The sequence below is a fragment of the Carcharhinus amblyrhynchos genome, chromosome 11 (genome assembly GCF_965287045.1).
Source record: "Carcharhinus amblyrhynchos chromosome 11, sCarAmb.v2.hapA, whole genome shotgun sequence".
NCBI lineage: Eukaryota > Metazoa > Chordata > Chondrichthyes > Carcharhiniformes > Carcharhinidae > Carcharhinus > Carcharhinus amblyrhynchos.
Window position 1 is genome coordinate 70,539,431 of NC_137334.1, and position 16,648 is coordinate 70,556,078.

Sequence of the window (16,648 nt, forward strand, 5' to 3'; positions counted from 1 at the left end):
GCCCATCAAGTCTGCACCAACCACAATCCCATCCAGGCCCTACCCCCATATCCCTACATATTATTACCCGCTAATCCCTCTAACCTAAGCATCTTAGCACACTAAGGGGCAATTTTAGCATGGCCAATCAACCTAACCCGCACATCTTTGGACTGTGGGAGGAAAGTGGAGTACCCGGAGGAAACCCACGCAGACACGAGGAGAACATGCAAACTCCACACAGACAGTGACCCGAGCCGGGAATCGAACCCAGGTCCCTGGAGGTGTGAAGCAGCAGTGCTAACCATTGTGCTACTGTGCCGCCCCAATACTTGTGTGAATAGACAGGGAATAGAGGGGCACAGGCATAGATAGGACAATGTGATCAGGGCAGGCTTGGTGGGCTGTAGGGCCTGTTCCTGTGCTGTACTGTTCTTTGATTCATATAAACAGTCACCCAAGGCCAGAATTGAACCTGGGTCTCTGGCACAGTGAGAGAGCAGTACTAACCACTGTGTCACTGGCTATGTGTGATCATAACTCAATATTTGTATTGAATAAAGGCCAGGCCCTTCAACTGAGCACCTCTTTCATCATCCCATCAGCCAGTCCTAAAACTGTCTCCTTTGTAAAACATTGACACTCCAATGCATTCTTTTAGTTCTATAATTTTCTTCACTATCCTCCTTAACCGCTCTGTTTCTGTCTTTTTTTTTGGTGCATTTCCCCATATTTGCCTCTTGAGCTTACTATTTTAAATTGCTCTGTTTCTTCACTATAAAACATGTTTCACCTCCTCTCATGTACTCAGTACATTTAAGCTGTACTTCTCAAAAAATGCTAATTTCGTGACACCATTCCCCCAGCCTCCATCTCATCACATCCCACCCGCAAGACTCTTTCTAATGGATCATTGCCTGAGGCAATTCAATGCAATTAAAAGTCTTGGTGTGAAGGGAAATAGTTTGTCTTTTCTACTTCTTGCCAATTTTCTCCTTTACCCCCACCTCTAAAATACAATTCCGCAGGTGTCTTTTGCCCTGTAGCCATGTACCAATCTAATACGCTAAGATTGAACTTGGAGCCAACCTACGAATGACTGCACAACTCAGTGACTCCTTGACTAAATCAGCTTGGCTGGCGTTTCAAAATGAAACAGGTTTTGAAATAAATCTAACGGCATAATTACAGATAGATTTATGAAGTGTCTGATCCCTGCTGAACTGCCTAAGAATGCCAGTGAAACTTGTGAATGTCAAGAACATAAAGGAAAAGGACAGCTCCAGAGAATTTAAATATTCTTCTAAAAATTATATAGTTGTAATAACACATGTAGAGCAGATTATAATTGAAGGCAGCAGCTTGATTGAGAGACTTGACCTGTGTTGTCATTTTTTAATGAAGCTTCCTGCCCTCAATTGTGACCTGCTACACTCCCATACATCTATTATTCCATTAATTCAACACATAACATGCCCTTTCCAAAATCATTAGATCAGTAATTCCTGGATATCTAGTGGTACTAATCATACATATTAATTTTAGGCTAAAATTGTAACTGCTGGGTTTGAAATACACTTGCTTCTCCCCAGTGTACTGCTGTACACTGTTACGTTTGAAAGAGCATGCATTGTTTATTGCTCATTAACGAAGACACCCTTTGCTGTACCTTTCAGGGAAGCATCTCTGTCTTGTCAACAAGACAACAGTGACCATCAAGCCACTAGTTGCTGTAGCTCAGTTAGTAGATTTCTTGTCTCAGAGCCAGAGGGTCCCCTCAGAAGATTTGAACACAAAACCCAGGTTGATGCCCCAGTGCAATACTGAGGGAATGCTGAACTGTCAGAGAGGCAGTCTTTTAACTAAGATAACAAACTGAGGTTCCATCTGGCTTCTTACATTAATGTGAAAGGTCACATGGCACTATTTGAAGAAGAATGGTTGAATTCTTCCTGGTGTTCAACTCAACATTTAACACTAAATCATCATCACTGAAAAAGATGATTTAGTCATTCTTCCTTTACAATATGAAGGACCTTTATAGAACCCTACAGTGCAGAAAGAGGCCCTTTGGCCCATCAAGTCTGCACCGAACACAATCCCACCCAGGCCCTACCCCCATATATTATACCCACTAATCCCTCTAACCTATGCATCCCTGGACACTAAGGGGCAATTTCTTAGTATGGCCAATCAACCTAACCCACACATCTTTGGACTGTGGGAGGAAACCCACACAGACAGGAGGAGAATATGCAAACTCCACACAGACAGTGACCTGAGCCAGGAATCAAACCCAGGACCCTGAAGCTGTGAAGCAGCAGTGCTAACCACTGTGCTACTGTGTAGATGACTTTGGCCAGGTACACTTCCCACTGCCTTGGAAAAGTAGCCAGCATAATCAAGGACACCACACACTCTGAACATACTCTCTTCCACCTTCTTCCATCAGGAAATAGAAACAACAATCTGAGATCATGTACCAATGGATTCAAGAACAATTTCTTCCCTGTTGCCATCAGATTTTTGAATGGACCTACATTATATTAAATTGATCTTTCTCTAAACCCTAGCTATAACTGTAACACTACATTCCACACTTTCTCCTTTCCTTGCCCCCCCCCACCCCACCCCACCCCACCCCACCCCACCCCACCATACTCAATTAACTGTATGCTTTGTTTATATAACATGCAAGAAACTATACTTTTCACTATCGCAATACATTACAGTAATAAATCAGATCAATCCTTGCTATGTACAAATTAGCTGCTGCGTTTCCCTACATTAAACATCTGTAAAACACTTTGGGACATCCTCGTGTCATTAAAGATGTTACACAGATGCACATTTTTGTTTTTGTTGTGAATATTTCATGAACTAGATGAGTTCCAATGGGAAACAACTCTATACCCTTCACTGCCACCTGATGGTTATGCTTGAAACAATTTGGCATTGGAAGAAATGCCACTGATTGCAGATTTATGGTCCTCCAACATTGGCTCCCCTTGGTCATTACAAACAACACAACCACTAGTGTACTGATAGTATTGTGGACCCAGTGGAAGGGTAGGTCTACAAATCACCTTTTATACTGCTTTTCTATTATGTGCTCTTCATATTGTAATACTATGAAATCAATACTGTGCATCTGTGGACTTATGTTATGATACAAGTTATGAAAGGAAAGCCTAGTGGTGTTATTGCTAGACTATTAATCTAGAAACTCCACTAATGTTCTTGGGACCCAGGTTTGAATCCCAACGTCGCAGATGGTGGAATTTGAATTCAATAAAAAATATCTGGAATTGAGAATCTACTGATGACCATGAAATCATTGTCGATTGTCGGGGGAAAAGAAAACACATCTGGTTCACTAATGTCCTTTAGGGAAGGAAATCTGCCATCCTTACCTGGTCTGGCCTACATGTGCCTCCAGAGCCACAGTAACGTGGTTGACTCCCAACTGTCCTCTGATCAAGGGCAACTAGGGATAAGCTGTAATGCTGGACAGCCAAGTGACGCTCATGTCCCACAAATGAGCAAAAAAAGAGTTCAGATATGTGGGGCCAGCCAGGTGTTGATTCTGCCCACAGGAAATGATCTGCTATTATGAAGAGGAAGCTTACTATGAATGATTTGAAAGGGGCTAATTTGAAAAATTATATAAGATCTCAGATATTGCGCTCATGCTCAGCATATCTGCATGATGACTGGGAGCCTATATTTTATAATGAACACCAGCAGACCTGTAGAAATGGTACTCAAGGTGAAATATAAATGGGGGAAAGTAGTTCATGGGGGTCACTCTCTTAAGATTTGAACTAAAAGACAGTGGTATAATAAGTGTCCATGAATCAGGGAAATGTTGGATTACTGAATCCAAGATTCAGCCATCTCCCTGAAGCTAAACGACTTCTGCAGCGTACTGAAAACATGATTCCCAAAGGCACCATCATTTATTCTGTGTTTCACTGATGACTTAAGCAAAATGCAACACGAAGGTGAAATTACAGCGTCGTTTCTGAATGATGCCACAACCTCATGTTACTAGCAGCAGAATTCTGACTTCAGATATGCCAAGTAGGCTGTCAATCTAATCCCTGGAGTTTAAATGTAGATTCTCAACATCAGATGCAAAGTCTGAATTCTTTTCAATTAAGGTATTATTTTGCATTCTTGGTTCACTGGCAGGACCAGACAAATGATGAGGAAAGACAGCAGGCAGGAGTAAAACAAAATAATATGCTGAAAGCCGATAATAGACGCATATGCCAGATAGACTGTCTAAAACAGTTCAATTTGGTCTTGTTGAAGGGAAATGCACCATGATCAACACCAGCTGCAGCTGCCAAAGCACAGCCAGAGATGTCAATGATTGGAAGAATAACAGGAGAGACCAACAAAGAACGATGGAAATGCCACATTTCCATGTTGTCAGTCCTTATGATGCATGCACCAAGGGAATGGAGAGGCAACTCCTCCAACCACTTACATTTTTAAGACAAATTGTGCCCTTCTACAACCATTTTACCACAGTGCAACATTTACCTAAAAAAGTTAAAGTGAAAGTGGCTTGGGTTTACCGTCAAATTCAATGAAACTTGAGAATGTGGCACAGTGGTACAATGGTTAGCACTGCTGCCTTACAGTGGCAGGGACCTGGTTGGATTCTGGCCTAGAGTCAAAGAACAAAGAATAAAGAACAACACAGCACGGGAAACAGGCCCTTCGGCCCAATGAGCCTGCGCCGCCATTTTAACGTTATGAGTGCCCTCATTACAGCGCAGTACAGGCCCTTCAGCCCTCGATGAGGCCCTCCTCTATCCATGACCTTTGTCTACACCTATTGGGGAAGATTGAGGGAAGACTAATTTTGGCACAATTTGTTACACCAATCAGCCTAAGAGCACATTTTTAGGATGTGAGACGAAACCGGAGCACCCAGAGAAAACCCACGCAATCACGGGGAGAATGTGAAAACTCCCGCAGACACTGACCCAAATCCATGTATCTGCACAGCAAACAGTGATAGTCACTGAGCTGTCATGTTGCCCGTCAGATGGTCCAGTTTAAGCGTACACTAACGACTTGAAGCACTAGGCAACTCTCAAAGCAACATCCAACAGCAGCCCTCGCACAACCCACCATATGTATGCCCCTTGTTGATCAACAAGGCAGACCGAAGTCACTGGAGTCACTGTCTGTGTGAAATTTGCACATTCTCCCTTGTGTTGTGTGGGTTTCCTCTGGGTGTTCCAGTTACCTCCCACAGCCCAAAGATGTGTGGGTTGATTGATTAGCCATGATAAATTACCCATTAGTGTCAGGAGGATTAGGAGGGTAAATATGTGGGGTGACAGAGATAGGCCTTGGGATAGGATTGTTGTTGGTGCAGGCTCAATGGGCCAACTGGCTTCCTTCTGCACTGTAGATTCTATGAAATTGTTCTGCTGGCTAAAATACATTTTGTAATCACTGATTTTCTCCCTCATGATTACATTTGCTCAAGTGATTTTTTGATGCAGCAGTTAGCTTTAAGAAGATATTTCTTCTTTTCTGGATAGTATGTTGCATAGTAACTTTTTATTGCAGTTTTTAGCAACTCACGTACATTGTTTATACTTTGGGGAAACACTGTGCACAGTGACTTCCAAGTCTGGATTCCCTTTTACTGTGTTCTCTGACTGACTCAGCACACATGTATGCCCTGAGTAGACTTCAGAATATGTCAGCCTGCAGCTATAGATGTTCTGGCACAGATGTATTTAACAGGATACTTGAAAACATTGATTAATTCCGAGAGGGAGTGCAGGCAGTCATGTAAAAAAAAACAGACATGCATTTCACACAAATGTACAAATATATGAATTGGGAGCAGGAGAAGGTCATTTGGCTCTTTCTCTACCATTCAGTGAGATCATAGATGATCTGAGTATGGTTTCAACACCATTTTCCTGCCTACTCTAATAGGTTTGATTGCCTTTTTAGTCTAGAATCTATCTACCTCTTCCATAAAAATATTCAATGACTCAGACTCTACAGGTCTTTAGGGAAGAGAGTTCCAAAGACTCAATCCTCTGAGAAAACACTTTTCCTCATCTCCATCTTAAATGGGCGATCTTTTACTTTAAACAGTGTCCCACTAGTTCTAGTCTCCCACAAAGGGGAACATCCTCTCAGAATCCATTTTGCTAAGTCCCCTCAGGATCTTACAGGTTTGAATAAAATTCTCTCATTCTTATAACTCCCATTATAAATCTTTTCCACCTTTTCTTTTAAGATACCACCCTTGCATAGTTATTTTTACATTCATTCGTGGAACATGGACATTGCTGTTTGGCCAGCATTTATTGCCCGTCCCTAGTTGCCCTAGTTAGAGGGCAGTTGAGAGAGAAACACACTGCTGTGGCTCTGGAGTCACATGTAGGCCAGAACAGGTATGGACGGCAGACTTCCTTCCCTAAAGGACATTAATAAACCAGAGAGGTTTTTTTCAATTGCTTCATAGTGATGAGTAGATTCTTAATTCCAGGTACATTTTTATTGAATTTAAATTCCACTATCTGCCATGGTAGGATTTGAACTTGGGTCCAGAGCATTTGTTGAGTTTCTGGATTAATAGTCTAGCACCACGAGGGCCATCACCTTCCCGTAGTGCTGCTGGAGGTAGTGCGACGGGGACGTAGCCCTGCTTTCTGGTTGAACACTGTGCCTGTAGCATATTAGAGTATATTATCAGTGATGCTGATGGTGCCAAATCACATGGAACTGGAGCCTGAGGGAAGAAGGTTCTAATGGAGACCAGTTAAAGTCTGCCTCTATAAGTGGTATAGTTAATGTTCACTTATTGGCCTCTTCTAGGTAATGTTCACTTGTTGGCAACAATATGGTTTCCAGCTTTTTTCTATCAAGCCACCCAGAGCCTAGTTGTGACATTAGTACCGACAATGTGCACCTGCGGCTCACTCAGCATGACCAGCTCAAACCTGTGTACCCGGCCACCCCAGCAGGTGAGACCAGTGCTATCCTATCTCGCATGGTTTAACCAGTGGACATAGCATCATTTAAGTGATGGTAACAAAATTGTAGATCACACTGCAAATAAGTTACATTCCACCACAAAATGAGTGCTGGAAAAAGTATTATTTAAAGGGACCCAAACTGCAGGTCAGGTTCTTTTCCATAACTTTATCTTTTGCAAAGTGTCTGGTATGTTGATGGAGGTGTTGAGTTTTTGGATGGAGAATGGGTGGGGTCATAGTGACCTAACCGTACAAAGGTCACAAGAAGTATGGCGGCAGCACTCGCAGTGCCTCTGGGTCTAAAGGAAAATGGAGTAGAGGCAGCAGGGAGATCACCAAGCTCTCTAACAACTTGGAGCCTGACTCCACCTGCTCTTTGATGGTAACGGGAGGCTGTCTGACAGGTCAGCAAAACACCTGGAATCTTGTTGTGCATTCCGATCAATGTCCTGCATGCCACTGCATTGAAATCTTCTCCTGAGGCTTCTGTGACAGAACTCGCCTGGCGTCCCATGATTTGTCAAACAATCCATTCTTTAACTGCAGCCTGGTGATTCTGCACATGACTCACTGGGCCTGACCTTGTCATTTTCATTCTAAGTGCTGAACCTGGGCACAATTCAGATCTGACTTGGAAATCTGCTTTCTGGTGTCCCCCGATGCACTTCACCTGAAAAAGAAATCACAAGTCTGAATCACGCTGTGGGCAGGGCTTAGCGTGCCCGAAATGATCAGAGCTCTGAACTGCACTGCACATGCGCAGTTAGAAAAAAAATTTGAAAAAGCATGCCCGTGTCAGATCGTTCCCAAGCTGCGAAAAGCGGAGAAAGTGGCCCAGGAACGAAAAGTGAGAGCGATGGCCCCCGCAGATATCACTGTCCCCCTTATCCACACCCCCACCTGCTACCCAGACCGATCGTGACCCCTTGTCCCCTTCCACCCCACCAATCGTCTGCAGAGTAGCAGCGGACCCACTTGGACCCTCATCCCTGCCACTAGAAATCCATCTGGCCTCCCACCGCACCCCCCCCCACCCTGACAACCACTGAGCGATTGGATCTCCCTGCCCCCACCACCAGAGATGCATCTTATCTGCCTCCCTCCCCTCCCCACCCCCCGCCCCCACCAATCTGAATCAAAGAGCCGTTGGAGGCTCTGAACTCACCTCTTCAGTAGCTGGAGCGCTCGAAACAGACTTTTATTCAGCATGCCCATTTTGGATTGGCAAAACGCGGTGGTAAAGGGGAAAATGCTGTCAAAGTTGGGCAGGCAGTTCATTAATTCAATTAAAATGTATGCAAATACATTCAAATTGCCGTTGCACCTGTTTTGGGCAGGAATCTGATCATGGACATTCCAGGGCCTCTGTAAAGTGGCCAACTGTGCAGATAAAGGTGCAGATTGGGTCAATGGCCTCACGCCCAACTTTACCACCTTTTTGCACCCGAAAACATGCGCGACACAATTGTAAAATCGGGCCCGCTGTGTGCAGATCCCAACTCTAATCTTGTCTCCACAGAACATGCAGTGCCAAAATCTGAGCTGGAAGCTCTGAATGTCAGAGAAGATCCTTATAGTGCAGAAGCAAGCCATCTAGCCCATCGAGTCTGCACTGACTCTTTGACAGAGCATCTTACCCAGGTCCTCTTTCCCATCCTAATCCTGTAACCCTACACATTGACCATGGCAAATCCACCTAATCAACACATCCTAGGATATGAAGGGAAAATTTAGCTTGGCCAATCCATCTACCTGCACACCTTTGGACTGTGGGAGGAAACCCATGCAGACATGGGCAGAATGTACAAACTCCACACAGACAGTCACCCAAGGGTGGAATCAAACCCAGCTCCCTAACTATCTGAAGCAGTACTGCTAACCACTGAGTCACAGTTCTGCCCCAAATCTAGTGATTGGGTCTCCTCATCAGCACTGTGTTACAGTTCCTACTTCCTTTTCCACCTATGTATCTAGTGGTTGGGCAGGTGTGTCAAAGCAGGAATTGAGAAAGGAAAATTTGGTTTGAGAGAAAGGTGGTGGAATGCGAAGCAAGATGGCCACACCATCAGCCACTAACTTATTGTGCCAGGCAGCAGGACAAGAGCGAGCTGGGAGGTGAGGGGCAGCATAAGGCAGAAATAGACCATCATCTTCAATATTCTCAGCACTGCCAGATGTCTACATAATGCAGACAACCATCTACACCATAAAGTTTTGGAGATGCTGGCATCCTGGTTCACTGCTGGTTCTGTTCCATTCCTTTCTATTTATGCCATCTTGTTCTGCAAGAGATAAGTGGAACATCATTGATTGTGTTGGACTGTGTTTGTATGATGAACCTGCCACAGCAAAATGTGGATGCAAAACTGGCAGCTTTGGATGGTGTGTAGGATGAGGTGGAGTAAATGACTGGGGGTTAGAATGAGTCCTGAGTTCTAAGAACTGATGCTGGGCTGGTGATGAGGGTGTGGTACATTTACCAGCACGAACAAATGGTGGTAGGGTGGGTCAGATACCTCACAAGAAGTTGCGTTCTCTGACACTGTTCACATTTGGTCATTCTTTTGGCACTGCTGCAAAGTGCTCAGGAGTGGACTTCTGCAGCTGACCTCCCTTGCTATGTGCTCCACCTGTCTCCTCCGAGACTGGTCTTTAGAGATTCCTGGCCACCTATAAGGCTGTGACAATTCTGTTGTGGTGAAATTAGTGTTGGACACAAAATGGTTACCTGGCACACAAAATGAACCCTGGAAAGGGACATTAAATGGGTACTAACTTTGGGCACAGACAGTTACAGAGTTAAAACCTGCAGTATCTGAATTGCTGCAGGAAACTGGTCAGACCTGAGGTACTTTAAGACTTGAGATAAGAGAAGACCCAGAACAATGAGTTTGATAATAAGATCAGCCACTGATGGGAACATAAATACATAAATGTATATATCAAAACTAGTCATTGATTGAGGACATACGGCATAAGTGTATCCATTCTATCTACAATGATAACTGTTCATGTCCGTACCTGTCTGTTCGTAACCATGTGTTAACTGTCATTGTCTGTATTTGCCAACTCAACTTGTAATGATGTGTTAACGGCTAATGTCTGTACTATGTATTGTCTAAAAGGCATAAAGATGCTCAACTACCATTGTGTAATACTGTGGAGTACCAGTGCTTTCTCCCAAAGCTTTGTCCGAAATAAAACTGTTTTGTTGCACCTCCCAGTCTGACTCCAAAGTGGTAAATTTCCCACAACACCACTCAGGCCCAACACTGCTGCTGAAGTCTGAATGGGCACAAACAAATAGCCAATCATTACCCTCCGGCCCAAAAATCAGGCTAATCCAATAGCAAACCTTTCTAATTACTCCCGCCTCACCCTTTCCCCAACAATCTGGTAGCTAATCACATTTCTCTATCAAACCACTTGGTTGAAAAATTATTCTAAAATACAGAATAAGTACTAAAAGTTATTCCAAAATGTATACATAAATATTTTAACACTGATAATGTTTGTTTAGATTGGAGGTGACACCACATCATACTTACACGGGTGACAAATTCATCACCACAGCTTTAGTATAAATGGAAATGACTTTGCTTTGTTGATGTTGTAATGAACTATCTTGAACAGTGCTCAATACTATAGCTAGTTCATTTGCTAACAGAAATAAGCCAGACAAATCCTGTCTATACTGAGGCAGTACTTTTATACTCATGGTGAATTAGCAGCTGATATATTACAAAAGAATATAATGGGACTGATAGATGATCTTCCACTGATTGAGGGCAGAAGCACAATTCCCACACTAAATTACAGAGTCAGCATGATTTAGAGAATATCAGCGTAATGGCAGTTTTTTACCTCCCTTGTTGGCAGATGGTCGAAGGACATATCAGTGTCAATGAAAGGACTGTATTCTTAATTTTCCAGCTTGTGCACTGATATGGAAACAAACATTTTATTATACAATTATCAGAAGCATCAGTGCATAATTGACAATTTACAAAATAGAACATGGAACATAGAACATAGAACAGTACAGCCCTCGATGTTGTGTCGAGCTATGTCCAAACCCAAGATCAAGCTATCCCACTCCCTATCATTCTAGCATGTTCCATGTGCCTACCTAATAACCACTTGAAAGTTCCTAAAGTGTCCGATTCCACTATCACAGCAGGCAGAGCATTCCACACCCCAACCACTCTCTCTGTAAAGAATCTACCTCAGATATCCCTCCTATATCTCCCGCCATGAACTTTATAGTTGTGCCCCCTAATAACAGTTATATCCACCCGAGGAAACAGTCTCTGCAAGTCCACTCTATCTATCCCCCTCATCATCTTATAAACCTCAATTAAGTCACCTCTCATCCTCCTCTGCTCTAAAAAGAAAAGCCCCAGTTCCCTCAACCTTTCCTCATTAGATCTACCCTCCAAACCAGGTAGCATCCTGGTAAATCTTCTCTGCACTCCAATACTTCCACATCCTTCTCATAGTGAGATGACAGAGCTAAACACAATATTCCAAATGTGGTCTCACCAATGTCCAGTATAGTTGTAGCATAACCCCTTGGCTCTTAAATCCAAACCCTTGGTATATCAACACTTGGGTTCCCTTTTTCTCCCCTTCCAATTCTCTCTATCGTGTGTGACAATGTCAATATGGCTTCAACTATCCACACACCTGACTTTGACTTCGACCAAGCAGTGCATAGAATCTCTCCAGTGATGGAGGAGGCCATTTGGCCCATTGAGCCTGCACTGACAGCAATCCCGTCCAGTCCCGAGCACATATTTACCCTGCTAATCCCCCTGACGCTAAGGGACAATTTAACATGACCAATCAACCTAACCTGCACACCTTTGGAGCCTGAATTCCATCATCCTGACATGGGTACTGTTTTGGGCTGTCACAACGTGCTGGCTTCCCTTTGTTTGTTTGTTCTCCTAGCTTGCTGAGGTTTCTCTTAACCCATGAGTGACTTGGAAACAGTCAGTATTTAGATTTTTCAAGACCTTGTGGTGAATGATTGTTCTCTGCACACAGACTTGATATCATGCTTATGTCATCATTAGTAACATTTAAGAGGCATCTGGATGGGTGCACGAACAGAGAGGGAATAGAGGGATACGGAACAAGTAAAATTTCTAAGCTTAGTTAGGGCATCATGATTGGCACAAGCTTGGAGGGCCGGAAGTCCTGTTCTCTTCTTTGTTCTTTATTCTGTAAACATCATTATTGAATTAGCATAATTATTAACCCTTTATTCCACAGATATTGATGCCCTTTGACACATCCACTGATGCAATGACACAAGTCTTTGGTTACCTGGGCCGGGGGGTCGGGAAAGCACGGGGACCCTGGAGATGCCCCAGACTATGCACTGGGGGACCTGCAAAAGTCCCCATGCAAACACCACATGGCAATTGGCTGGATCGTTTAAACTTCTGATGGGCAATTCCTCTGCACCAGGGACCATTCATTTTCCCCCTCAGTTAAGTAGTTACCAAGGTAAAGTTAGGAGGATTGAAACCACTTATTCCATGCTACTAGAATAGAATAGAAAAAGGTGTTGGGGGATGGATTCCATGCTAGTAGCCATGCTACTAACCCCAGCCATTATCCCCCAACACCCCATCCCCCACTGCCCTCCAAACCCACACTGGACGTCTTCTGGCCTCTCTACCTGACCAACATCCCCAACTGCCCACTGACTAACCCTTAGCCCCTGAACATTTTCCCCACCCCCCCCAACTATCCCCACACTCCGACTACCATGTCAACCAACTGACTAGCCCTGACGACCCTCCCTCACCACCACCCCCAGTTCTCCCAACTGCCCACCCAACCTCTGTTCACACTTGAGACCAAATGATCCATCTATTACCTCCTGCTCCCCCTCCCCGATCACCTTATTCCCCGACCACCAAAATCCTCCCCCGACTACCCCAACCCTCCTGACCAACCACCCCACCTGCTGACCACGCAATACCTCCCTCACCACTACCCTAATGTACACACTTACAAAGTAATCTTCTCCCTGGCTCTTCAAAGTGACGGGATTTTTAAACTTTCCCACTTTACGGTAGTTAATGCAATATAAAGGGCAGCACAGTGACATAGTGGTCAGCACTGCTGCCTCACAGTGCCGGGTACCTGAGTTCAATTCTGGTCCCGGATCACTGCCTGTGTGGACTTTGCACATTCTCCCTGTGTCTGTGTGGTTTTCCTCTGAGCGCTCCAGTTTCCTCCCACTGTCCAAAGATGCGCAGGTTAGATTTATTGGACAGGCTAAATTGACCCTAGTGTCAGGAGATTAGTAGGGTAAGATTGTGGGTTATGGGAGTGGTGCCTGAGTGGGATTGTGGTCAGTGGAAATTCAATGGTCTGAATGGCCTCCCGTAGGGATTCCAAGATAAAGGGGGCGTGGATTCATTGCCCTGACGTGCTGCACTACGCTGGAAGGACTAAAGGTCTGTTGTGCTGCATCTTTCTCACCAGGCCCGGGTTGGAAGTCTGAATGGAAAATGTGCAACTCTGGATAAGGGAGAAGGAGTGGAGTGGTCATCCAACTGCCATTGCCACTCTATTGAAGTTCAGGCCCTTTTGTTCCAAGGCATTAAATGTAGAGATTCTGCCATGGGCTGAAGTCCATTGATTATAGCTTCAGTGTAAGTTCTTAAAGTGGGAGAATGGGTTAAAGCCCTTGGTATCTCACCATGTCAGGAGTCAATGTTCATTAAACACCAATTGAATGCAACACAGTTGTCGGGGGAGGGTGAAGTGCAGAATAAGAGCTAACTTGTGACTTTGCCTGAGCACCACTTCAGTCAGTCCAAATGCAGAACAGTATAGGAAGTGGGGTTGGTAGATGATCATCTCCCGCATAGTAATTTAGGGAATTGCTTGCTACACGAAGGACTAATGAAGCATAAGAAAATAATTTTACAAAAATGCATGAGGGATAATAAATCAACAAGTAGTTTTCAAAAGCCGTGTTAATGGTCTAGTTTAATGCCAAGATGTGTGGGATTTGCTGAACATTAAATCCATTAATCATTTTACTGTTTTTTAATATAGTTTCATTGTGGAACATTAATGACATGTTTTTATAAATTATGTGCTGCGCACCCTGTACACAGGGATATTTATGCATTTAGAGTGCATAGATATGAGGGACATTGAGTTTGCATAACTAACCGAATTGAGCACAGAGGTCTATCAACTCAGGTTAATGATTTATTGACGTGAATTGCTTCTCGTGTTATTGTTTAAATGGACTACAAAGAGTCACCCGAAAGCAACTTGTTAGATTGATGTTCTATTTTATATTCAGGCAGCATCAGAGCTAGTTGATGCAATTGCCTATTTGCAAGTGTAAATTAAGTTCTATTAAGCAGCAAACTTCTATCATCTTTTGCAGCAGTGACATATTTAATGAAAAAGGGAGCATGCGAGGCAACCACCAAAAAGGTAAAAGATTTAAAGGTTACCTGAATTTGGAATGAGGTGCGACATTCGTGCCCCTCTTGGCTGCTTTTCCCCCACGCGGCCTCCTCCCTTTTGCGTCCCTTTATCTAAGCACCTCACTCTTCCTGATTGTTGCCCCCTTCTCCTAATTGTCCCCTTCCTCACTCACTTTAATTGTTTTCCCCATACTCACATGATCCTACCTCCCCCCAGCTTCTACGTAACAACTCCTTGCCACACAGCAGCCCAAAGTTGATATCCTCCTTTGCTGTCAAAGACATTTGCAGCTTGCTGGTGTCATGGATATGAGGTCAAAGGTCCAATTATGGGTCGGCCCCAGCCTCCCAGCTCTGTGGCAAGGATCATTCAATTTCTGGACCTTTGTTGCATTTGACAGCGGTGCCCCTTCATTGTCAGGATCAAGTCTGTTTTAATATAATTTTAAATTCATTCATGGCACATGGGCATCGCTTTATTGCCCATCCCTAGTTGCCCAAGGGCAGTTGAGAGTCAACCACGTTGCTATGGCTCTGGAGTCACATGTAAGCCAGACCAGGTAAGAACAGCAGATTTCCTTCCCTAAAAGACATTTATGAACCAGATGGGTTTTTCCGACAATCGACAATGGTTTTATGGTCATCATTAGATTCTGAATTCCAGAATCTTTTTTATTGAATTCAAATTTCATCATCTGCTGTGGTGGAATTCGAACCCCGGTCACCAGAGCATTAGCTGAGTTTCTGGATTAATGGTCTAGTGATAATTCCACTCGGCCATCGCCTACCAATTCCGACTCAAAAATTCACTGAGAAACAGATGTAAAAAATTTTGAATTTCAGAGTTGTTCAAACATAATCCAATATGGAGGAGCTGCATTAGGGTCTGATTTGAGTTCAGATGTGGCAGAGCACCTTACAGAAACTATATACCTGCACTGCATCTGAAGAAAATGCTTTATCAAAAGCTTTTAAAAATAGATCATCCTCCACTTATTATTGAAAGATCCACCCTTCAACACATTCACTATTAACAGTTACTTCCCTTACAGTATGGAACCTAACATAGCTTAATTGAATAATGCATTAAAAATAGATTTTCTACATTGGACCAACAATTATTACCACAAACTTTAAGTTATTCAAAAATATGATAATGACAGATAACAACATCATATGAATAATAACAAATTGGCAAAGACCCTTGGGTTCATCCAGCCTATTTTTCATATTCATGGTATCTTGTAATATACTCTTCCCATCCATAAAATGTAAATATTTCAACTGTCAGTTTCATTTAAAAGTTATTGAAATAATTTAACAAATGGATATGATCTTGGATGATATTGAGTGAACAGTACAGCTGCGCTGTTTTTTATATTACTAATAAGAAACAACTTGGGTGATACATTAACACAGTGGTTAGCATTGCTGCCTCACAGTGCCAGGGACCCAGGTTTAATTCTGACCTTGGGTGACTGTCTGTGTGGAGTTTGCACGTTCTTCCTGTGGCTGTGTGCATTTAAAGTTTATTTATTAGTGTCACAGGTAGGCTTACATGGCAGTGAAATTACTGTGAAGGTTCCCCTAGTCGCCGTACTCCAGCGCCTTTTCGGATACACTGAAGGAGAATTCAGCATGGTCAATGCACCCAACCACTGTGTCTTTCAGACTGTGGGAGGAGACTGGAGTGCCCAGAGGAAACCCATGTAGACACAGGGAGAACATGCGGATTCTGCACAGACAATGACCCAAACTGGGAATCGAACCAGCTTCCTTGGTCCCTGGTTAGCAATGCTAACCACTGTGCCACTTTCCTCCAGGTGCTCCAGTTCCCTCCCACACTCCAAAGGTTTGCAGGTTAGGTGGTTTGGCCATGCTAATTAACCCCCTAGTGTACCAGGATGTGTAGGTTAGGGGATTGGGAACTGAGTGTGTGGGGTGGGGGGTGGGCCAGGATAGGATGCTCTGTCAGGGGGTTGGTGCCAGTTACCTCCTTCTGCATTGTAAGGATTCTATGAACTTCCAAATCTAAGTACTCATAACACAGTGATGCACGTTGATAAGCTTAATATTGAAGAGTGCAATGTGCTGAGCAGGAGGGGAAATTTTAAAATAAGTGCTAGTTTGGGAGAGGAAAGGCACAGTTAAAGAGAAGAATGTTCAGTTCCCTTT